Below are 25,484 nucleotides of genomic sequence, written 5' to 3' on the forward strand. Positions count from 1 at the left end.
TTCCTTACATCAAGTAACTTTACCTCCTTGCTCAGCGCCTCTTTAGCCAGCTATGTACTAGCTTACACCTCTCAGCCATGTATTAGTAATTTTAGCACTCGGTTCATGTTGCATGAAATAACCTTTTGCAAATCTTCACTCAGCACAGTAGATCAATATTATGTACATGCACACACACACACACACATACAAGTTTTAGGTCACTGTATTTATTCCTTTGGTGAAATGGGGCAATAAAGTCTGGTTTACAACATAAATATGTCCTGCGCATGCTCGCAGTCTCAAAAATATAGAGGGAAGAGAAACATATTAACTTATTAAACTGGTATTTAAAATCAGGTAGGCTTTGTGGTGTCAATGCACTATTTGTTTGCACACTACTTTGTGTTAGCAGAGAATCATTAGAATAATTAATACCCTCCTTTGAAAAAAATTATTTGCAAGCAATATACTTACAGTAAATAATATGGGCTAGTGCCACGTTTCTCTTAGTACATGCATTACACAAATCCAGGTCTCATATTACCTCCTTAGTGCCCAGTTCACCACTTCGTACACCTTCTACATGAACATATCAGAATTATTTTTTTTTCTAGAAAGCTATAAAGGCCATTATTAGACTATTATAATCTAATAAATAAGAAAATAAAATCACAGTTCCCTAACTACTGCAGTTTTCAAAGGATGTTCTCCAGTGGTCTAAATTGAATGCTGCATCAATAATAATTTAAATATAGAAACAGCAAAGTATGCAAAAGGAAGACTTATTTTAATGAAGTAATACTAAACTCTGCTGTGATGGCTGGGATGGGACTGGATGGTCCTAACACTGAGGACCATCAACTGATAATTTTGGCACTGCCTTCCTGGAGATAGCCACTGTTCCTAGACAGCATCACCTCAGCCCCAACCACGTAACGTGCTTTATACCACACTAACCTACCCCTGCTCCGCTTGGTGTCAGAACATTGTAACCTCTAATTCTGTCCAGTTTACTCTGGCCTGCTGCTGCATCAGTCTGAAGAAGAAACCACCACTGGCAGCCTTCCTACTGCAAAGGACTGCAAAGCCATCAAAAGCTCACCCGTCCCCTAAAGATCAACCCCGGCAGCTCCCAGGGGTACCCCACCGATGGGCTCATTCACAGACACGTTAATGTCCGTCTCGCCCCCCAAGCACCCAAGGGCCACGTGGCCCACAGCCCCACGGCTAGCTGTTCAGGGGAGAGCACCACGTTCTGCCCGCAGCAGCCCAGTGGGGGGGACAGCAGTGCCACTGGGCTGTACCTGAAAGCACACAAGCAGTCAGTTTAATTCACACGCGTGTCCCAGAGCCCCTTCTCATTCAAGCAAACCCTTGAAGACATCTGAAACTCATCATTTCTTTTTCTGCATGTGTGCTCTGCTCGGCCATAAGCAGATGGGACTGTGAGGACACCGCTTCCAAGCTATTATTTTTTAGATTATCCCTTCCAGCCTTTGGGGTTTAATATTTTATATACGGGTTGTGTGATTCACAAAGGCCGCCTCTGCTATAAGCTAGTGGGGGCTCGTGTACAGGGATAACTGCTTGGGAAACCCACAGTAAGAGCAAGGAGAACAGATCATGGGAAGATGAGAGCACGGAAGCAGTTCTCCAACACAGACATCATGATAAAAATGTATACGCTTGGACCCTCAGATTTTTTTCTAACATTTCTCAGTGTTGCCAGCTAGAAAGGTTGATGCAAACAAGGTGAGAGGTAGCCCCAAGGACTTGCTCCCACCCAAGCTGAACTAGCAGTCCCGATGTGAAACAGGGAGGGAGGGGAGAGGGGAAACCCAGCAGAACAGCAAGGTGAAGAGCACACAAGGGCATTGCAAGGCCGCTTAAGTGGAATTTATTCTCCATGCTTTTATTCCTGCCACCTTCCCTGCCTTGGCCGCCACTCCAAGGGCAGCAAAAGCCTTGCAAGAAAACCATCTCCACATGACATGCACCAGCCCAGCTGCTGAGACGTTCCCCAGCCCTCTCCTCCCGGAGCCACTTCCCACCGAGGGAGGATGGCAGACGGCAGCCGTTTCACCCACCTCCCTGGCTGGCACGTTGAATGCCCAGGGACTCGCTGCAGTTCCCACGGGGACAGCCCCAGCCCCACAAGCAGAGCCAGAAGGCAACCTCCAGCCATGCAAACACCAAATTATTGTGCTTTAAGCACGCCTCTGAAAAACGTGCAACACTTTATGCTCTGTCCCACATGCTTTGCCCTACTGATAAGTACACAGTAGCGCAGCACGCTGCTGTTAATTAATAGTAACACCTGCCTCTGAAAGCAGAACATCACTCATCCAAATACTAAGGAACTCAAGCATCTATCCTCTGTAAGCACCTTCAGAGGAAAAGCCAACAAAACATACTCTCCTCAAATACGGAGTATCGAAGCGGAGATCCACATTATTTTGCATGATAATTACAGACAGAGCACTATAATTCAAGGGTGAGAAGACTAAAAGGCTGCAAAGTCAACCAAGGTTGCTCAAAGAAAAGTTAGGGTACATCAGAAAAGAGGCGAGAGACAACCTTCTTTCCAGCAGTCTTGTGATTTTTGGCATCACTCGAGCACACATAAAAGCCGGGAGAGGACCTCCCTGCTAATAAATGCCAGTCCAGCACCCAGAGCCCAGTGAAGTCCTGTTCTCAAAGGCCACTTGCAACCCAAACAGCACAGCCCAGGTCTGAAGGGGCTGATTAAGGCTTCAGGTGTATTCAGGTAGCAGTCAGGTTCAGAGAAACCCTAACAGACTGGAGGAGGTTCAACATCGCACGACAAGATAATATTTTTTGCAATCTTCTTTCAAACTCACTGAAGAAGTTAAGTTTGGGACTGGAAGGTCCTCAGTCCAGCAGAGCACATCTGGGGTTAAACCAGGTTTGCAGCCCCTCATATACATCCTCAGCTATGACTTCATTTTGATGGAAGACCTTGAGCACTGCTGTGTTCTGCCACAGAATCAAATGCTTTGAGGCGTGAACATTTCATGAAGACAAAGCTGCTTTAACACAGGCCAACTGTTTAACAAAACTGGAAGTCCACTTGGGCACATCCTCAGGCAAGCAGGGAAGCACGCTTTTTTTTTGTGGCAGCCCTTCTTGAAGAAATCTCTGCTCCAGCAGAGGTCCAAGGGACAAAGCTGTAGGAGATGCTTCCATCCCAACAAAGGTGACCTTCCCCAAAACCAGCAGCATTGCAGGTAAAATGCACAGATGCCATTTTAGTACTCTGGACACCATGCCTGGACTCCCTGACCTGGCAAGAAAGAATTCAGCCTTTTTGCTAAAAGATGCCGCAGCCTTGTCCGTGCCAAGTTAGTGTGTGAGCAGAGCTGCAGCTGCTGCTTTACCCTTCTTTATTCACCAGTGGCATCAGATGAAAGGTGCCATTTGGCATCTGCACAACATCAATGCCCCAGGTTAGGACAACCTTCTCCGCAACTAAATGTACCTATTTATTTCTGTAGGACCAGCCAAGCAACTAGGTCACCTCTGCTAGTAGTGGGAAGACCAGGAACCTGCTAACAGTGCAGTAATTTCCCTTCATATTTGAAAAATAAAAAATGAAATAATAATAATAATAATTAAAAACTCTTACCATGTATTGTTTAATTCTGAGGAGTAGAATATGATTTTTATCCAGGAGAAAAGATTTTTAGCCATATCACACTTACAGTAATGAGAGCAGCTCTGCAACCATCCTCTCTGCAACAAGCTCAGAGCATGCAGCCTTAGTTACAGAGCTGGGGCATTTGTGTACTTCAGGCACAACTTTTGTGCTAATGTAAACCAGCTCTGTGAGAGTATTTAACAAGATGGGTATGTGCTTTTGCATGCAAGCAACTATACCAACAGCAAACTGTTCTATTGATCTTTCAAATTCCCTTGCATTTACAAGAAGCTTATCAATGCCACAGCTTGTCCTGACTTAAATATATCAATGTACTTACTGTGTTTTTAAAAAAGCCCAAGAATTACACAGATAAATTACTGTTACTGCTCACCTACAGAAGTTTGGGATAAACTTCCATGCCAGCATGCACACAGCACAGGACCAGCTTCAAGTTTTTGCACGTTAGAGGGAAAAGCAACAGAAAAAAAAGAACCTCAGCACAACTAGTGAAAGCCCATTGATAAAAAGCACCACATCCGCTTGACCGGGAGCATTAAAAGCATGACACCAGACCATTTTCCCCCCCAATAATTTAACCTTCCCCGCCACCATCTCCTTTGTCTCAGGCTGCCCCGCTCCATCCCCTGCTCACCTCACAAGAGCAGCTTGGCAGGCTGGAGGTCAGCTGAAATCCTCCCTCCCCAGCCCTCTGAAAGGCCTATATTTGATTACAACACTATATGATGTCACGTATCCAAGACAACTAAAGGCATTACGGTCTCCCGAGGACAAAACCGCCTCTCGGCCATAGATTTCGGCAAGCCAGGACCCGTTGTCTGCAGGGAAGAGCGGGCAGCTGCACCCCCCGACGATAAATGGCACCCAGAGATGCTCCCCCAGGGCAGCACCCATGTCAGGCAAGGCCCTTGGCTTGTAAAGGGGGGAAATTAAAAATAATTGTTTAAAAACCCATTAAAAAGGCAGTTATTGGCTTCTTGAAGCCAGCTTGAAAATAAACCGAACCAAAACAAAAACAGAAAACAAACACAACAGAAGGACTGGACAAGCCATAAGCTCAGGGGTTTCTTCTTAACCTTGGCATCGGTGGGCTCAAATAAGAGAGGTTTTCCAGGTGTTTGCTGAAATATTTCCAAGACTCTCTCATTTTAATGTCCCTTCAATGTCAATATTCTCCTTCACCCTGCAACATACTTAAAGGCTGGACGGGGAGGAGGGGGCAAGGTAATGAAAACCAATGAAAAGGTCCAAAAAGGTCCAATATTATGAAAAAATAAGAAATACTGCAAAATTTAAAAAGGGAATGGATTAAACCCTTATCATAGCCCAGGGAAGGGCAGGGAGTGAGAGAAAAGAGCTTTTATCTGAGATCTAACTTGCATGAAAAAAGTTTTCATTTCTTTACTAAGTACACATATACACACACACAAGTGGGTTTGTGATCGAAACAGTTACCTAAAATGAAAATGACAGGTCAACTCAGACATGCCCAGACCCCAAACCACACCCTGTGCACAGCCCAGAGCCTCTGGGCCATTTATTCCAGGGCTGCCTGTAGAGACTTTGCAATCGTGAAGCCTTTCCAAAGGCTGCAGTCACTGTTGGACCCAGTTCCCTGTGCCTCAGATTTAAAACATGCACATGAAAACAATCTAACAGAGAAAGTGGGAAGTGAAAAAACCCCCAAAACCCAGCAGTGAAATCTAAACTATTAAGGAAAACTCTTGGTGTCACAGAAAGGGGAAAAATGTGGTGGTGGTGGGGAAATGTGCTTTTAAGAAAAATGCTTTCCTGCCAATAGTAGCTTTTCAAAAGATGCCTTCAGCTCATGTTCCTTAAATTTAGTACACTGCATGCTAAATGGACTAAAATGCAAAAAAATGTAAGCCATTGATATGTTCACAAGTGAGCCATTTGAGCAAATGCCTTGCAAAATAATTCTGATGCTAATTCTCTTTCCAGGGTAACCCTTCCACGTGTTTCTCTACCATCCTCTTGAAAGAGAAAAGAATATAGCTACATTTCAGCTGGTGTCAGTACCAATTTACCAACACTAGAAAACTTAATGCTATCTTTTCCATCCACCTTTTCTGCCTTCTTCAGCCCTAAAGTACCAGAACTCCTGATTTTCAGCTGCAAAACAACAATTTGAAGCTTCGCCCCAAGTGACCCTCCAACAAGATTTTATTTAAAAGCATTATCAGAGCTGTACCACAAAGCCATCAGAACATTACCAGTACAGCTTCGTGATGGCAAAGATTTCACCGACTGCTCTTTCCCAGCTCCTGTTCCCAAAGTGCAAGTTTTCCTCCAGAGCCATGGGCACGGCAAAGCAATGCTCTTCACCACACTCACCTCCCTGGCCAACTTGCTCTTTGTTTTACTCTGCAACTGTTGAGCTTGGCTTTCTGTTTCAAAATTCCTTCATATCAGAATAATCCCTCTGCTCATAATGGTTGTGGCATAAAATTACCTTTGCTTCTATACGGTGACCTCATTGTGGAACAATTGGACCAAGCGGGTTTCCTGGATAGAAAAATGGCCCAGTTTAATCAGACAGGGTCTGTACATTGAGGTACACCTTCAGATGAAAGGCTACATAAGATACAAGTTTCTCTAAACATGGAAGAAAGGCAACTGTGCTAGCAAAACTAGACCGCCAAAGCGCAAGATGCCATGTGACCCTGCCCATATGGCATGGTCAAAAAGCCCAAAAGCATAATAGCTTGTACTTTTGACTACTCAGCATCCCTAAACCAAATCAAACTGGCTCATAACTGGCCTGGTGAAGGTCCTCACAGACCAGAGGATGTGGGATGAGTGATTGCTGTTGCTGCTTGGCAGCAAGCTTCCCAGCTCCCACTCACTCAGCTCTACTTCGTGTCAGTTTTCCAGTCGCTGGGCTCTCTCCACGTTCAGTAATTAGCTGTGAGGTGACCATATACTTGCCCCGAATCTAAGCACAATGCAATCCAGTGAGAGTGTTCAAAAAGAAGCAAGCAGGGGACCGCATGTGAACCAGGAAACTAAAAGTAGCTACAGGCTGCAAGATAGGAATGCACTGAAAATAATCTGATAAACGACACCTGAGCATGGTATCAAGATAAACTGCTCCAGGAGATGGGCTTTGGGAATCTATCCAGCCACACGTCACAAAGTCCACAATAAAAACGTGATGGTGATTCGTACGACGCACGTTGGTGGGACACCCAGATGCATAAGCAAAATAACACGAGGACCGAGCGGCATCACCTGCACACCGCCCATCCAGCACTTAACAGATGGAAAACGCCGTCATGCCGATGAAGTCAAAGGTACCCAGTGCTGCTGCCCAAAGGCACGTCGAGGCGTGCGGGTCTGGGGCTGCCGTGCAGAGAGCGGGGCTGTTGTCGGTGGGAGAGGAAGGCCAGCACAGGGCTGTAAGCGCCGTGGCTGGAGACTGGGGACCTGATCTCAGCCCAGCCCTGCATTTCAAACCCACCCCACCAGTGAGTTCAGAGAAGTGGTGTTAGATACCTTAAGACCACAACAGCCACCCTGCGAGGTGGCCAGAGCACATGGGTACTGCTGACCCAAGTAAACTGTGGTGGGATTTTCTGCCAGCTGGGTGAAAACATTCCCAATTTATAATCTAATCCTTACAGAGGGTGCAGAAGAGTAGGGATGGGGAGTAGTTGCTGCAGCAGCAGTAGCCAATCTAACGGAGTCTCTAACCTTTAAAGAAAAAGTAGAGAGCTCCAAGTCTAGTTTGAATATAACAGAAAAAAATTTGAACGCACTAGGAAAAAAAAAAAAAAAAAATCAAAATCCATATTGTTGACTTTTGGTATAAATCTTCTTATCTACACAAATTCCAGGCCTCTCTTAAAATGGTCCTGGTACTCAAGCAACCATTCGGTAACACAGCTATTCCCACCCCAGGCGCAACAGCTAGTCTTCCCGGTTGCCGACCGCGTGGAACCTCCGGGCACTCAGCAGCGCTCTCCAAAAGCAAGTGTGAGCCAGCCCTCGTGCTTCCGCAGCCGTTAGCATTTTACAGGGAGGAGGCAGAGTACCAGGGGTCACTGAGACACTGGCTGGCATCGGACAGCACTTCTTCCATATGACACAATTTATTACCGAAGCATGGGCGAGCGGTCTCCCGCTTGCTGATTTGTGTTTTGCAAGTACCCCGGAGCGCCGCTGCGTGCTTTCGCCGAGCACGGTGAAGATGGGATGGAGAGTTCGTCATCACACCGCATGCACCAAGTCAGAAGGCACGTGTAATACGACAGGGAACGAATAAACGCATATCACACATAAAAGTGCAGCCAGAAAACAGCGAAGCAGCATCTCAAGGTTTTCTTGTTTTACTTGTGGGTGTCTCCTCCGGGAGCCGAGGAAGCTGCCGCCTTCGGGAAGAGGCACGCTGCTGGCACCTGAGGGGACCCTCTCGGCCCTGCGGAGGGGGGTTTGCAGCCTACAAGCGCGCACTTGTCGGGAGGCGAAGCCACGCACGGGCGTGAGTCACCGAGAGCCGCCTCTCGGCGCAGGAAGTTGCCCAACACCATTTCAGCTGCCGAGCGGCGAGGCACACGCGCTAGGATGAGGCACTCGCTGCCTCTGTCTACTTCCCCCCCAAAAGTTACAATCAACGCAGTGACGAGCTTACACACAATACACCTCAGCAACGGGAGAGGGAGGAACAGCAGCAACAGCTGTGAAAAGAAAACTCGGAGCCAGCTGGAATAAAACGGACAGAATTTACACCTGTGCTAAAAGGTAGGAGCACGCATCCGTACTGCTGACGGCCTTTACTGACGGGGACTAAAGGCTGCTTTTCGTTGCCTTACAGCCAGGAAAGGAAACCTGTATTTCACACAGCTCGTTCTGCACCGCGGCGGTACAGTAAGACTATCCCACTGAAGGGAACAATGTTAAGAGATGCACAGCAGCGGTGACTGTGGTCACACCGTCACTCTTCTCAACACCCTGACTTTCTGTCACCCCACCAGCTATAATCCCACTGTCCCACTCATTTTGATAAGGAAATGTGAACCTGCATCTGGAAAAAGTCTCCCGAGTGCCTGGGGTGCATCTTCTCATAAATACTGGCTCCTTTTAACCCCATCAAGTAGCCAAGGAGCGACAACACGGGAGGAAGGTGGAATTACAACCCCAGTGAAACCAGCATAAAAACTTCAGCTGTTCTTATGGGAACCAACATTTCCGCACAAGAACTGCATTGTTTTCTCATCAGTTTAAACTAAATCCATACACAGCATCTTCGGGTGACAAACTATCTTGTTCACCGAAAGAGTTTGCCTTTGCTCAACGTGTCAAGTTTTCAAGTCTACTGCACTGAGCAGGCAGAGCCTGTGGTTAATAAAGATACTGAAATTCAGCTTGACATGCCCCTAAGCCTCCGTCCTCTTTCCCAGGCACTACACTCGCTCGCCAGGCAGTTCTTTTTCTTGTTCAACAGGACCATTACACATCCCTATATCTGCTCCATTACTTACTGGACTGGCACGTCCTGACACTGAGATAGTTGCTGGCAATGCTGGCGCCTTCCATCCCGAGCTCCCCAGAGGACACGGGAAGGCTCCTCAAGCAGAAAACCTGTGGCAGTTGGAGCTGTTGAGGCAGCACGCTCCTTGGTTGGTGTCCCTTTTGGATAAGAAAAAAAAAAAAATCTTACTCCTGGGCTGAGCAATCCCTGTGGAGCTCCTTCAGCACAGCCTCGGTGGCAGCACCCAAAGAAGATCACAACCTCATCCTCTGCTCAAGACACTACCAACAAAGACATCGATCGAGTTTTATTCTGGAAAGGTCCCCAAAAGCACTTGGGGCCGCATGCCTGAAGCGATACGGGGTCAGTGCCTCCTGCTCCCTCCTCCCCAGGACAGCGCGGCGGCATCTCCACCACGCTCTGCAAGCCTAAACACCGTGTTCAGCGGCACCGCTCAGCTCACGGGCACATTCAGAAAAAAAAAAAAAAACAGCACTAAGAGCACAGAAAAGTCCTACGCATATTTTAGGCAACTCAAACATACAAAGTGAGAATTACCATCGTCTCACTATTTCTACAAAACTCGAGTCACACAGCCGGACACAAGCAAGCCCCCGGCAGAAGCTGAACTGCAGCAGCAACACGCAGCCCAGCTCAGAACTAACAAACCCCGGCACTCAGGTAAGTTCACTGGCTCAAGCCCCGTGCCCTATATAGCTACTGCATAGCTTTCAGTTCAGAGTTCATGTGTCCTACTACCTTCTGCAGAGCTTGGGAAATGTGAGTTGGCACCTGTCAAGAGAAAAACAAAAAACAAAACAAAACACAAAACCCAACTGCAAACGAGTTCAAGTTTTCTGACATAATGCCAGATTAATTTTTCTTGTACAGATGTAGCATCACACTGGACTTCTCGGAGGGAGAAAAAGACCCCAAACCAAGAAATACAACAGAAGTTAAATGATTCATGTGTCAATATATTACAGCCCAACTGTTACCAAAGCCCTCCTAAATGCAAATCTACCAATAACAAGGTTTGAAGTGTCTGTGTGCATGTATAGATATATATATATATATATGTAGTACATACCAAATTATCTTGATTTCATAGGTTAGCCACAAACCGAGTTACCTTCACAACATTCAAATCCAACACAATCCAGCATTTTTAACTCTATATTTTGCATATAACGTCCACCCCTAGGCAGGCACCAGGATAGGGAGGTGAGTTCACTGGGCCCCGCTCAAGGTTACTCTTCATTTTCTGGCTTTACTCTTTGTCCTATTTACTCATTGTTTGGGCCTTGTCAGAATCCCAATCTTTAGAAACAAAAGCCAGTTTCCGCTCCCACACAAACTGGGAGAGCGGGCACGTTTGGGGGCCGAGCCAGGCGGGCAAGAGGGTGCCGCTCCTCAGCTGCCACCGTGCTTCGCTGCCCAACTCCACCAAGATCCCCCGAAAAAGCCAGAAAACTCCGAAGGGCCACGTGCGGATCCCAGCCTCGCCTCGAGCACTTCATGAGCCGTTTTCCAGTGTTTTACCCCAAAACGCGGGAGACCCGTAACGTGCCCCCCCCCCCCGCTTCCCTCTCGCCTCTGCAAACCACAGACCCCTCTGCACACCCGTGGGGGGATTCCCACCGATTTGGGGACAGCGGAGGGCACCGGAATAACGCCAAAAGGGGGTTTTTAGTTAGATAAACCGCTTGGAGGTTTTGTTGCGGTGACCCGGGGGCGAGGGGCACGGCGGGGCCGCGCTGCCGGGTCCTGCCCCGAGTGAACCCCGTCTCCACTCCCCCGGTTGGAAGCGCGTAAGAAGCGCGGGCCTGTGCTGCCTTGCGGGGTCACCCGCGTAAAACCCACGGACGGACGGACGGACGGACAGGCGGAAGCTCCGCGGAGCCGCGCCGGGAGGAGGAGCTGGGGGGGTGGGGGGGGTGGAGGGGCCCGCTCCCGCCGCGTGTGGGGAGGGAGGATGCGGGGGGGGTCCCCACGCACCGTGCGCACCCCCTCTCCACACGCATCGTCATCGAGCCCGGCTGAAGAGGAAGCGCCGCCGTCGCGCGTTGTCCCCACGCGGGGGGAGGGAGGGGGTGTCGCTTCCCCGCCTCCACGCGTGGGGCGCAAGCATCCCCAAGGGGGGGGGGGGGGGGGCACCAGGCACCACTCCCCTCCCCCCCCCCCCCCCCCACACACAAAGCACCAGCAGGACCCGCCGCCCCGCTCCCCGCGCTTTCCCATTTCCTCATGAAACCCTTCCAGAGCGTTAAAACAAACAAAAAAAAAAAAAAACAACCCGAAAACCCCCAAAACTAAACAAAAAAAAAAAGGAGGGGAAAAAGCAACAAAGCCATGCGTGGGGATGGGGGGGGGGGGGGGGGGGGGAAGGAGGAGGCGCCGCCGTCCCCACTCACCGCGGTCATGAAGCCGTGCGGCCGGCGGCGCGGACACAATATGGCAGCGGGGGGATGTGTCAGGGAGCAGCTGCTCCCTGCGCAGCGGCGGCGGCACCGCCCTCCCCGCCTCCCCATGGCAACCGGGAACAGCCCGCACGCCACCGCCCCCCCCGCCGCCGCCGGCACCGCCTCCCCGCCCCGCCCCGCCCCGCCGCCGGTTCGCGTCCCCCCCGGGGCCGGCGGGGCGGGGGGCGGCTGCCAGGCCCCGCGTCGTTCCCCCCCCCCGCCCCCAGGCATCCTCGCCGGCTGGGGAAAGTTTCATTTTCCGCCCCGAACACCTTCCTCTAAATCCCCAAATTTCAAACATAAACCCTCCTTTTAGTTTCACTTCCCTTTCCCCTCACCCATGCGCCTATTCCCGCCCGCCCCCCTCCCCCCTTTTTCCACATTTTTCTATTCCTCCCATGACATTAAACCCTTTTTTTTTTTTTTTTTTTTTTTTTAAAGATGAAGCCGCCGCCGTGTTTGCTCTGCCTTGTAGCACATTGTCCTCCACTCGTGCCTTTCGGCTTTAAGCTTTTCAGTGCGACAACTTCACTGTTTGCTTAGCGGGGTTTTTTATAGTGCTGCGTGCACTTGCAGGTTTACAGCACAATAAAGAGGACCTCAGGAAGCCGCTCTCAGGGAGAAATTTTCTTTTGCAGCTGATCCGCTGCTGCAAAAAAGTTTATTTGCCCTCCCAAGGTCTCCTTGCCTTCTGAAGGACGCTCAGCTTTCACCTGCCTCGTGATGCACTGCAGTAATTTTATCTATATGGGAGTATGGGAATGCGTTTCACGGAGATTCCCCCACTCCACATTAGCAGGAGCCAGTTGTTGGGTATTTTAAAATCTGAAATAATTTCACTGAACAATCTCTTGGGTATTTTAAGAGTGAGGATGAATCAGGCCCCGGGTTATAGCAGGCAGAACATTCTCCCAGGGGCGGAGGATCAAATCCAGCGGCAGGGAGGCTCAGCCCAGCACATACAGGCTCCATCCGCTGTGCCGTGAAGCACGAACAGCTTTGGAAACACAGTCCAACCACACAGTTTTGACCAAAATAAATTGTTCTCAGCAACTTTCATTTTGCTCCTACCTAATTTCCACTGATTGAATATACTATGATTCATTCAACCTTTATTTTTTCTTTTTACAGCTTCAGAAGTTATCTGGGCGCTTCCTACCCTCTTGGCGGACTCAGTGCACTTACGTTAATTATATGTTACCAAAGCCATCTAATGCTGAAAGCACCACTAAAAACAGACCTACCATTGCTGGTACCAGCAACGCTTTGCCCCTAAGAGGCTCTTTCGCCTAAATTCCCATCCCTCCGCCTCCCAGAAAGCCTGTGCTGGAGCTTGCCTTGCTGGCTACCACACCTCAGCTGCTTCAGCAGGAGGGAGGAGCGGGGCCGAGAGGAGCCTTGTTTGCCTGTTGGAATCAGGGTGTGTTGCTTTGCCTTTTGCCCGGCTGGGCGGCGACCTGAAAGAGAGATGTATGAATCCCTTCGGCCTCAATTTATTACTTGAAAGGTTCCGTCTGGGCCACAGAAGGCGGTACTCATTCTCAGCCCTTGATTGCATTTACACCCTGGCCTTTAAAACAGGGCTGCTCACAGATTTTCCCATTTAGCCCTTAAAAACGCAAGCTGAGTTCAGCAGGAATATACACCCTCTTACCCTTTATATTTTAGTGGAAGGTATACTAAACAAAACCTAAAAAGATAAAAGCTGAAAGTGCTCTGAAGTCACCACCCCTTGTGGAAACAAAAAATAAAACTTGGCCTTTGAACAAGCATTTTATTTAAATCAGGGTGTAGCAATTGAAATAAAATGCTTCTACATCTCCTGAAAAATGTTGTCACCTTTATCTTCATTGGTCCTCTTTACTCCTCAACATGTCCACAGTAGTTTTTTTTTGCTTTAAACCATTTTATGTTGTTAAAAATCCAGCAATTCTCAATAAAGGCAGTAACCAAGATTTGAATCTTTATGGAGTGCCTTCTGCATCAGGCCTTTACCTCCAAAACCAACCAGAGTTGCCTTCCCTCTTTGGCTGCCTGTGAAATGACCGGTGGTTGCAGCAGTGGATTTGGGGAAGGGGTCAAGGAAGGCCAAAGAATTCCCAGCACAACCCATAGGATGCCTCCAGCTTTCTACCTCATACCATACTCATCTCAATAATGCATCATAGGCAGAATTGCATCTTCTAGAGGTGCATGTTCAGTTGCAATTCTGCAGCAGCTCATCCGCGTAGTGTTGGAGGACCTGGACACGACCCAGCTCAGCTGGGGCACAGAGCATTTTGAATGGGCATTGCCAGGTCAGGTACTGGCTACAGGACAGGCACACACCATAGAAACGTGGTTCAGCGTCCCCAGCACCACAACGACGGTGGGGGGATGCTCCTCAAGGGTGTTCGCTCTCCCACCAGCTGCAGCCCCTGGGAGCAGCCCTACAAAAACCAGCACATTCCCACTGGAGCACTGTTTGCATCCCCAGGTGATGCTTCATTTCCACTCTGTGCTCTGCAGCAGCCCGGATCTGTGCCTGCAGCTCATGCAGGAGCCCGGGCACGCCAGGGCCCCGGGCTCTCCTGGTCCCCACCAAACACACGGCTGGAGAGAAGGGTAAGGACCCTTCATGAACAGGCAGGGACAGTCGTCCACTGCAGGCCTTTTTGGGTCATTATGGGGGCACTCACACCTCTCCTGACGTTTTCTTGCTCTGCTTGTCCTTGCCAGTACTGACTCCTGACTAGTGACCTCAGCCAGCATCAGGGTGCCTTCACCTGGCACCCAGGCAGCTGCCAGATGATCGAGAAACCTGTGTTTGTCTCTGATGTCCATACCAAGTTTGATCCCTGCTTCCTTACCATCATCCAGTTTGCCTGCTAAATCCTGTGTGTGATTTGTGAGAGAAAGAGGGAGCAGGTGGTGGAGGGCTGGGAGCAACAGCATCAGACAGAGCCAAGGCCACCGGTGTCATCCCGCCACGTGTTTGCTCACCCCTGGGAAGCTGGAGAGCCTTGGTGTGGAGGATGCTCTGCCACGCGACTCTGTATAAAATCCCCAAAAGCTGCTTGCTCCCAAATTTTGGATTGAAGGCATTAAACCATTCTTTCCTGCAATTTACCCTGTCCCACTGCGGCTGCTGGCAGTGCAAGCCCACACACCACCTTGGTCTCCCTCTCACTCCACCTCAGCTCTCTGCGGCAGGCAGGACAAGCACCAGAGCTACTGAAGGAAACCTACAGCAAAACGTCAACCAAGCAAAGCAGAACTCATCCAATAAACATGACAAGGACGTGGTGCTATTTCCCAGCACACACCTTTAAAATAGGCAGGAGGGGCATTAGACATGGTGCTTCCCCACAGGTCTCCGCACGGCTCCCCGGGATGTCCACGCAGCACCTCCTGCAGTGCCCCAAGGCAGGAGGTGTGGAGAAGATGGGAGTCAGGTGCTGAGGAGGTGGCAGGAGGTACCCCCCACCCTGCCTTTGTCACCTCCTGCTCAGAGCCCAGACAGACTGGGCAGAGGCTGCTGGTGCCTCCTGGCCTGGCTGCAGAGCTGTCCTTGAAGGTACTGCCCGCGCAAGGACACGCCGTGCCTGCTTTGCCAAGGCTGCTGTCATCGCTGCAGCTCTCCTTCCCAGCTCCTGCACGGTTTCTGCCAGAGGATAGCTGTCCTCTCCCCTTCAGGGTGCAGTCACGGCTCTGCTTGCCTTGCTCTCACCACAGGTGGTGAAATGCAAACAAAAAAAAAGAGTGAAAAAGAAGCAATTTGTTTTATATTTTTCTGCTCTGGGCAGAAAATAGGTCCTTCCACCTCTCCCATGCCAGGGTCAAAATTCTCAGACCTTCTCTCTTATCTTGATCTGAAGTGTTGATGGTAGATGGCATTTCTATGTACATCATGGAATAAGGCTTTCCCTAAGCAGAGAAGATGGTCATCCAGACCTGTTATGTGGAGGACAAACCCACTGGGAGGATGAAACCTGCCTCCCAGCAGCTGCAGCCTGCCTCTCCTGAGAGGAGAGGGCATGGCAGGGACTCCCTGTATCAGCCAGACCTGACCCTTGCCACGCAGCACCACAAAAGCACCTCCTCACCAAGCCAGTCACCCATCCTGTCATCTAAAGGAGGTGTGGGGAAGGGCAAGAAAGGAACCACTAAAAAGCAGAAGGGCAAGTGCTGGTGGTCCAGTGTCATGGGCGTGTGATACGAGAGCCAGCAAGCCCCAGCTACTGTGCCAGGATTTCTGCCACGTGTGTGAACGGTCAGCCAGGCTTCGTGGTGCCTCAGCACTGTGTGTTGTGACCTACAGCCGGTGTATCACCCTGCAGAAAGCCGGCATAAGAAAAGTTTGTGGGGTTAAACCACCCAAAGGAGCAAAACAGGGTGCTGTTTGCAGGATCTGGTTATCCCTTGCTTCTGCCCAGGGATGCCACTAGAGAAATGCCAGTCCAGCACTGGTTGGACACCTGCTTCTCCCAAGACTTCTTGTTGCAAGCAGCACCTCCGATTTGCATTGGCAGATTGTTTGAAGTTACAACTTCAAAAGGACTTCCTATTTCTCCAGGTGGGTGTGTGCCTACTCAGCTCCCACACTGTAACTTTCTGCTTGTGGTTTCTGTCTGGGAATGTCTCCCGCTTTGCTCTCTCCTACCACCAGTCTAGTCTAGCATTTGATCTCTTCCCTCGCCCCAGGCAAAGCCACGAGGGATACTGTGCAGTGCATGACTCGTCACATTTCTTCTCCCACCATCCTGTCACCTGCCACATTTGCTCACTCTTTCATCTCTTGCTACACCCTAAGTGGGACTCCGTGCTGAAGTTCTTGTTCAGATCTGGTTGTAGCTATATAGAGATAGGTCTGAAGTCCCTTATTTTAGGGACTGAATATGCTCTCTACTTTTTTATTTCCCCTTTAACAGCTCCTCCTAAGACTGAGGATCTGTCTCCCAAGACCCACTCTTCTCCACTGAATTTCTCTGCAGCATAGATCCAGAGCTCAAGCCAGCAGGTAACTATAAATCAAGCCCTAGGGGCTATATTAGCTAGCAAAATTAATAATTAGGTGCTTTTCCAACCATACAACCACTGGTAGGAAAGATGTTTGATGCTGGCTGCAGTAGTCCTACCTCAGTGCATGTCGCATGTCCAAGAACTGAAATACATGTGTTAAATCACCATCAAAACAGTAAGACTTTAGACCATTGGATATCTAAAACTGTTTGCAGAGCTAAGAAGGTATCTGTGTTAGAAAGAGGTTTGACAGTACTGTTACACTGGAAATACTTTGGGTGGGAACATTGATCATACTTGCAAACTGGTTGTTTGGTACAGCTTATGCTAACTCAGTAAATGATGTAAACCCAAACCTGTGTGAGATGGTTCTGCCAAAACAGAATAATGAACATTTTGCCAGTTTAGCTATGTCATTTAAGGGTGACATTTGTTTTCAGACTTCTAAAGGATACAGATGGAAGATCATCACAAGGAGACCAGGCCTGGTTTGAAAGCTCATGCAGAAGTTCCTACTCAAGTATAGATAAATCAACCACGGAGTAAAGCAAACAAGGTCTTCCTTAGCAGTGAATTTGGATTATATATTTAGCACCGTCATCTGTTTGCTCTTAAGCAGAAGGAAGTTTATCTGTAGACTTTCTATCCTCAACAAAGGATGAGGAATAAAACCAGCATTTTTACTACTGGAAAGAATCTTGCATTTTTAAGATATAACCTACCTCCCTGTCTTCATGGGCAATACAAATACCTTACAGAAAATAGTAGCAGTTTCCTAAATAAGACCAAGTCAATTGTTTTTGTTGTGCACAAACAAAAAGATTCATGCCTTTTAGAAGATAACCCACAATGTAATCTGCCAGGTTGAGTTACCCAGAGATACTTTGTTTTGAAAGGAGTGCAGAAATCCTGCAGGTTTAATTGCCAATAAATCAGCATGACCTCCACTCCCTGACACCTTTTTTTTACAATGATCTTTTCAAGCAGAAAATGAAGAGACTGATTTTTACAGTGAGCGCATACTGCCTTTGGAGAGATAAGAGCAATGACACACACGCAGGTTCCGCCATTAAAAGCTATCCTAGATAATGAAGGACTCAATCAATGGTGTGTTCTGTTTGCTTTCTGGTTATTTTCACCTTGTGTTAAGGTGCTCTCTTTTTGTTATGATTATGAGAGTACTTGCTTGTTTAACAATTGGCTTTCAACTTGTGTCTGTGTATTCTGCAATACTCAAAATGAATTTATTTGTGGCTTATTTTTATACCAATGCTTAAAATTTTAAAGAAAATGGCAATAGTTCAAGTTCTGATCTGGGGTTAAACATCTGACTAAAGACTTGGCAGTTTAAAAAGAGTATTTTAAAAAGAAACTACTTTGATTTCAATGCAAAATGCTCATTATGGTGCCTCTTAGTAACAAAGGTTTTATGGTTTGACATTATTATTCAAAAGAAAAGGCATGATATATAGCCCAGTGAAAATCCTGAAATCTATCCCCTTGTCTTACTGCACGTTATAAGCTCTACTTCTCATATCAGCTTTTATTTAACCTATCTTTAATCCAAATATCTTCAAGCATTTGCAAGTGCTTAGCTTCAAAACACCATCTGAGGCAGCTGGTTATTATAATCTCCCTTAATAGATAGGTGGGTTTATACAGGGAGGGACTGAGAGGTGAACAGCACCTCATCAGTGTATGGTGGTGGGCTGGGGTTCAGCAGCTCTGAAATAATCTCTGAAGAGATTTGCTTTCATCCTGTCATCATTTTTTTTTGGCTGAATTAAGAACAGTGCAGATGAGCTGTGGCTCTGCTGTTGGATGTTTTTGGACTCGGCCTTACACAGGCCAGTGAACCTGAGGTGATACCACCCTAATGTCCAGCCCAACAGCAAGCGGAATGCACAAGCTTTCCAAGGCTGTTGCTGGGAGGACAGCTTTAGGAGATGCTCTCTGAAGATCCCCTTTTGCATGGGAGATTTACAAACCAGAGAGTGACTAGCACAAGACAAAGGACAACAACGATCAGCCCATCAACTCCTTTAGTCTACCTGTGTACTGAAGAGGTAAGCAAATAGTTGCTGCCCAGATCTGGGGGAAGAAAGGACCACCAGACTCCATCTAGAGCTTTTGACGTTGGATGAGTTGGTTTTTGGACAAGAGACAGAGGCAATAGGAATGGCAGTGAAGGGGAGACTGATGGCAGCAAAAGCATAGCTCAGACATGTGTGTATATCTCCCTGGCTCTCTTGCCTCTCCTCGTTCATTGCCAGTAACCTTAAGGGATTCCAGACAGGATTCCAGAAAGCTTGCATGTGGGACTGACACTTCATTCTTAGGAAGTTCAAAATGTTTGCAAAAATATATGAAGTTTTGGGAAAGAAAAGAAATCAAGGCAAATAGTGGGATTATGGATGGGGCAAGCAGGAGTGCATATTTCTTATAAATATTTCTTATATTATACATGAGTCTCTTTGTGAAATGCTTTCATGTCAAAAGATTGCCATAGAGTTATGCCATCACTGGTACTGAAGCACTGACCCAGGCAGTCCAAGTTATCAGTTCCAGTGACATCATGATATGACAAGAGCCCATAAAGAGAGCAGTGTTGAGTTCTTGATCCTCTCTGTCTAGGGCCCACGTGGTTTGAGACTCCAGATGCATTGATAATCATGGTTTTGCTGTCTGGGTCTGCAGGTAAGTTTCCTTTCGTCTGAATCTCCCTCCACTCCTGAATGAAGTTGCTTGATAATCTCTTCATACAGAGAAACTCAAGATACGTGGTCCTCGTATGAGGCAAATATCAATGGCTGGTTTGGTACCTGCAAAGCAATTCTCGATGAACTTTTCAAGCAAGCTAAGAAAAGTCACTCTCACACGGATGACATCCCAGCACCAAGCTGGAACACTCACAGCCTGTTCCAGTCAAGGATTTCAAACAGGCTCCCTAGCTAGAAATATTCGAAAGATAATGGTCAAAGACCTTGTGTCTGGTTGCTGCACTGTCTCTGACATTTTTGCTAAACTTTCTTTTTCATCTAATGAACACTGAAATTCTTATCACCATGTGTCTGGGGGCTGGCATGGCTCCTGCTAGCTGTTTCTGAGTGGCTGATGCGTAGAAATGAAAGAAAGGTAGACCAAGTAGATAAAAGTATCAACCTGTGACCTTGCCATCACTTAGAGTATAAAAGGCACAGGAGAGAAGGGTGATTGAAGTGGTCTTCTTTATTCTGTGGACAAAAAATACTCTTTCACCCTTTCATTGCCTGGGCAGGATGTGCTGGGCTGAAGGATCAGATGTGTTGAAACTCCCAGCTGTGGAATAAAATTTGTTCTCTTCAGAGCACTGACACTGGATGGAATCTCATGAGTCAGAACAGGAGATGGATGAGGGCTTGGAAAATAAGCTGGGCTCAAATGTCCTGTTACTTGGAGAGAAGAAAGCCTATCCAACACCAGCTGGTGCATTTCTCTGTGGCATTCAGGAAGGTGCCTTCCAGTTGATTAAGGGCAGCATAACAATCATGAAGCATTTTATTTGGTTGATATATTCATGTACTCTTTGCAGCCAGCAAACTGTGTGCCACTAATGGTTTTGGCTGAGCACAGGAAGCTTTTTCTCTCAAAGCCAGTCCTTTTAGGCACATTCTCAATATCCATCACTCATGGATTATCAAGGTTTTAATCCACTTCACTATCAAGGCACCAACAGCTGGCTTGCCAACATTAAACCTGTTGATCATGTATCTGCTGGGTATCTGAGGTAGTCATGCTAATAATGATGCCCTTTGGGACTGGTGATGTAGACCTCTACGCAGGCTAATATATCCTGCTGGGGAACGGTCCTTGCAATGCTCGAGTGGCATCTCCAACTCTTCAACTGGGTAGTTTTGGCATCTGGCACAGCTCAAGCAGGGCTAGCGGGTCCCTGTGCAGCACAGCAGTGTGCAGCATAGCACCTCGTAGATACCTATCACCATGACATCCAAGTGTGAGCAGCAGGAGGAAGCTCCCCAGAGATGTTTCCAGATGTGAATGGGAATTTACAAACTGCTAAAAAGCAGCTAAAATAGTGGATGAGCTGAACATGGAAAGGACAGAAAGCAATTCTGTGCAGGGTCACGTGTGTCTGTGCACGTATGTCTAGAAAATATCCCAATCCCCATCTAGGGCTGGTTTTAGTCAGGAAACAAATAATAGGAACAAAATAATGTTACTGAATTTCACTCTGCACATTTATTTCAATTTGAAACCCTGATAACAAAAGAGAGACTTCAATGTTTGATCTACAGCAAAGTGACACTTTGAAAGAGAGGTTCTCTGGACCCTGAATGTTAAAGCCAGGCTTGGTTTTGCTCCAGCTGTGCCACGCATGCTGCTGTTGTGCATCTCACTCCTCATCCCCCCTCCTGTTGGTCCATCCTCCTCCATATAAGGAAGAAATTCTTTCCCGTGAGGGTGGTGACACACTGGCCCAGGGTGCCCAGAGCAGCTGTGGCTGCCCCCTCCCTGGAAGGGTTCAAGGCCAGGTTGGACGGGACTTTGAGCAGCCTGGTCTGGTGGAAGGTGTCCCTGTCCATGGCAGGGAGGTTGGAAGCAGGTGATCTTTAAAGTCCCTTCCAACCCAAACCATTCTATGATATGATCTGCCCCTGCTGCTTCTGCAGCTCCAGCCTCTTGTCCTCCACATGTCTTCCCTCCTGCAGCTGCTTCTTCAGCCTTATTTCCCGTTCAGCCACACGGGGACAATTTCAGACGATTTCACATAGCCGTCCTCCCTCTCCTTCCCCGGGTTATTATTGTTGGGTCTCTTTTGTGGCAGACAAAATCTTGGTGAGCAGTCAAAGATAGTCCTTAAACCCCTTGTTTTGCTCACTGAGCACAGTCTGTGTTGAACGTGCAACGGAGAGAATCAGCAGAAAAAATTGCATGAGATTCAGTTACGAGCCTGGCATTGCCCTAAACTGTCTACTTTGACTGGATCTGCTCAGTGCAGGGATGAGACCATAGACTTCATGAAAATATTGGGAATTAGTGTTGTATATTCCCCACATATTGCTACTTTTCATTTGTACTTTTAAAAAATAAAGTGTTTTGTCCTTTTATGAATCTGCAGGGGCAGGTCAGATAATGAGGACTGAATTAGACATCATTACTGCAAATGCATCTGATAACTGGGATACAGCTGGCGAGGGGCCCCCAAGCACAAACCCCGTGTGGGAGAGGGGACAGGGTGTGAAGAGATATAGAGTCTCCTCCAGTACATAATCTGTAGACAAAGCCAGATTTAAGAGGCTGTTTTGCACAGAGCTGGTGCGGAGGAGGAAGACCCAACACTGTGCCCTGGCAAGCTTGCCCTCTGAGCTGTGCAGATCTGCCCCTCATCAGAAGGCATTTCTTCCCATTTTACCTCCAGAGTCTTCAGAAAAAAATAGTTTCATAATAAATGTTGCATCTATGTCCCTGAGAAAACATCGGTCTTTACCACCAGGATTTCATTTACTTTTTCTAGCATAAGATTAGAGTTGTGTCTGCTGGTGGGGTGGTTCTGCACTCTGGCTTTCACAGGCTTTAATAGCCTGGATGTCCTGATATTTCTTTCACCTGTAAATACCCAAATAATTCAGAGTTGTCTAAAACTTAAAGCTATCCAGGAGAGAAAGGTTTTCTCTATCTCCCACTAGACCCAAGGTTTGAGATGATCCAAGGTAGAATTAACATTCCCTCGATCCTGCTGCTGTCATATATCAGACTTCCCTAAACAACTGTAATCAAAACACTTAATCACTGAACATTACACTTAACAAGCAATTTCCACATTTGCATGTAGCATTGGTTACCGCTCAGCAGCAGTTTACTACTCTAATCATTGCGAGAAATTTTCTCTGTACGCCGCTCAAAATAGCAAAGCTGATGTTCCTGAGCTGGACTGTCCTACATATTCAGGGATACCCTCACATAAGGTTTTCAGAAACACTATGAATTACTGATTATATCCCATCTCTAAATTTTTTTAATCTTCTGAAGTTTAAATTATTGTATGTGTGTATATATAATTTATTTATATACAAAGTGTACACACATATATTTCATATGTGAATATGCATGTATATTTTTGTATATATATAATTTAAATGTAAGATTATATCTAAATATTGGATATAAATCTTATTTGTTATAGGCATGCATGGAGTCCAGCAAAAGAGGGGGCTATGGTCAAGTTAGAGTATCTGGAGTCACTTCAGATTTACAGCAGCGTAACTTAGATCAAAATCAGGCTCCGAGGCACACACCAGCTATTCACTTCCACAGATCATTACACTTTATCACCAGAAATCTTTTAGATTTATACTATCTGGAGAGTTAGTTAGAAATCAACAGTTTGATACTATAGCCCACTAGAGCGGCTGTGCCCTGGGCAAAGAGAGGGGGCCCTTCTTAGGTGGTGCTCGTTGAGTTTCCCAAGCTATAAATGTTTCCAACAGGCACATCTGTGCAACAGTTGGCGGGGATTGCTGCTTGGACATGATTCCAGCTGTCCAGAGGATTCATACTTTCTGGCATCTGCATGGGGATAGCCTCTTCCATAGCTGAGGATCTGTCTATTTCTATTTAATACGTACAGAAAAGATGTTGCATTAACAAAATTGCATTGTTTGCCTTCCTCCAGAGAGCCCGGGGCGTCTAGCCATCACGGCTGCCTTGGCCAAAACCTGGGGGTGGAGGAAAGCCTCCAGCCCACATGGAGAGCACACACTGGTCCTGAGAGAGGCAGTGAGGAGACAGGAGAAACGTGATGAGAAACAAAATAAAGTACAAATCATCATTAATGTTTCATGTTACATTGGTACACTTGTCATCAGTTCTGGCTCTGACGGCCTTGGTGCACCAGGGAGAAAAACCTCAGACAAACTCAGCTGACTGAGAGAAATAAAAGTTTTAATTAATTATCATGATGAACAAAAGCTGCATTTAATTCTCTCTGAACTGATGTCTTGCTCAAAACAGGCTTGATCTGGAAACATGGAACGAGATCATCAAGTGGACCAAGTGAAGGCTATTCCACTGGCATCTCTATGGTGGAGTGAAACCACGCTGTTGCTTTTCCTCTCTTTACTGCAGCGTGGATTTTGGAGTTCCAATGGATTGTAATGAAGCAATAAAACTTCTACCTCTTACTTAAGGGTTCACTTAATTATTCTGGGAACCCATGAAAGAGAAGTTAGACAAACCAAGTTTATTTTGCATAACTTCTAACCTAAAGAAACATTGCACATGAGTAGAATTACAATGACAGTAGGATTAGGCTTTTGTGTAGATCTTTATTCATAGATCTCTAAGTACATCCACCACCAGTAAGTAATTTTCCTCTGTTAACTTTGAAAGATCTTTTCTGATTAATTAAGGTGATTAATTTACTTAATGTCTAAGTGAAAAGTCAGTCAAATAAAATTAAAAATTATTTTTGCTATTTGGGTACTGTTCCTGTACCCAAAGGTTTGAACCACCAATAAGGCAATCCATCCAAATCAATCACCAACAAAACCCCTCATGATGCCCAGGCTGCACATAAGGCAGCAGTATTGCCCCAAACACTACTATTTTGAAGACCAAATTATTAAACATGGAAATGCATTAACTCGTCCTCTGCAGAAGCAGGACTTCAGCAAGGGGTAGCTTCTGCCTGCGAACCACCGTTCAGAGGCTATGTCTCACTCCTGGAAGCCACCTACAAGGTGACAAGGTGGCCACTCTCACTCCAACCAAGGATTCCTGTGGCCCATCGCTCTGTACCCGGCTGTGGCCGTAAGTGGACGGCGAGGGGACGGCAGGAGCAGCACAAGCACTTCAGATTCTTCTGCCCCCTAATATTCTCCCAACCTCTGCTTATGTTCAGCTTGGGAGCTTCCTGAGCCTGGTGTGCTTTGTCTTTCAGTAACCAAAGGTTCTCTCCCCCAAGTACATTTCCATCTTCCCTTTGAACTTATAAAAATGTCTTGCATCCAAACACTGCTCTTTAGGAGAGGCTTCCTAAGGTCCATCACCTCTTTCATGGACCACTGCCTTCTCTTGTCCTGAACCCAGTTTAATTACTTACCTGTGTATAATTTGGCAGCACTTGAGTAAAGGTCACCCTGTTCATTGTACAAAAATCCAACATCTTTCTTAGTAAAGACCATACCTATGTGACAAATACTAGTCAGTTCCCCAATTATACTGAACATAAAATACTCTGAATGATCCGAAGCTAACTTTTGCTTTTTAGCAAAAGGAAGCTAGGATTAATTGCCTATGAGATGAAGGCAGGTGGCGATGATAGGAAGCAGCGTGGTGATGGGAGAGGTGGCCCTGCATTGTGAGTCCACAACCAGCTGGGGACATCCAGCCAGCAAGTGGGGAGCAGCCAGGGAGGGGAATGGGGTGCATGGGCAGTCCCGGGAGCAAGGCAGCGGATGCGCCCCAGGCCCTGGCAGCCAACAGCAAAGGCCAGACATGCTGCTTAGGGGTTTTTGGCTCATTTTCCAGTTCCAGGAGGAAGGAGGCTGTGGCAGGAAAGTAGGAATTAATCTTCTGGCTCAATCTAAAAGTCCGGTCTGTTCAGCAATTCTGATGCAGACTAGTATTGGATGATTCCCAGGGTGTAGAAAAATCTGCATTTCTTATCCCGACACCAGGAGTTAAACACTGGCTTCCAGGAGGCCATTCAAGAGCTTTTTCAACTTCAGTCTCATTTGGTTTAGCAATAACAATAGTAATGCTGGATATTCTTGATCGCGCCCGCTCCCTTTTGAAAATCAGTGGCAATAGGAAAGCGGAACTGGAAATGATTCATGTGGCTAAAATCTGCAGAACAGAGGTGAACTGT

General features: G+C 47.2%; 1 protein-coding gene across 3 annotated transcripts in view; it reads right to left on the bottom strand.

Annotated features, from left to right (window-relative positions):
• The window catches only part of FOXN2 (forkhead box N2), a 35,309-nt gene extending 23,669 nt beyond the window's left edge, over window positions 1–11,640 (bottom strand). For 2 of the 3 annotated variants that reach the window (XM_032989509.2, XM_032989507.2), the window contains exons 1-2: window positions 11,567–11,640; window positions 9,163–9,310 (exon numbers count right to left, since the gene is read on the bottom strand). The gene's annotated coding sequence lies outside the window, so the exon portion shown is untranslated. The remainder of the gene's footprint in view (window positions 1–9,162; window positions 9,311–11,566) is intronic. The other variant, XM_032989508.2, reaches the window with a different exon arrangement.
• Between the last annotated feature and the right edge of the window lie 13,844 nt (window positions 11,641–25,484).

This window comes from Tyto alba, unplaced genomic scaffold (genome assembly GCF_018691265.1).
Source record: "Tyto alba isolate M040663 unplaced genomic scaffold, T.alba_DEE_v4.0 Super-Scaffold_16, whole genome shotgun sequence".
Classification (NCBI taxonomy): Eukaryota; Metazoa; Chordata; class Aves; order Strigiformes; family Tytonidae; genus Tyto; species Tyto alba.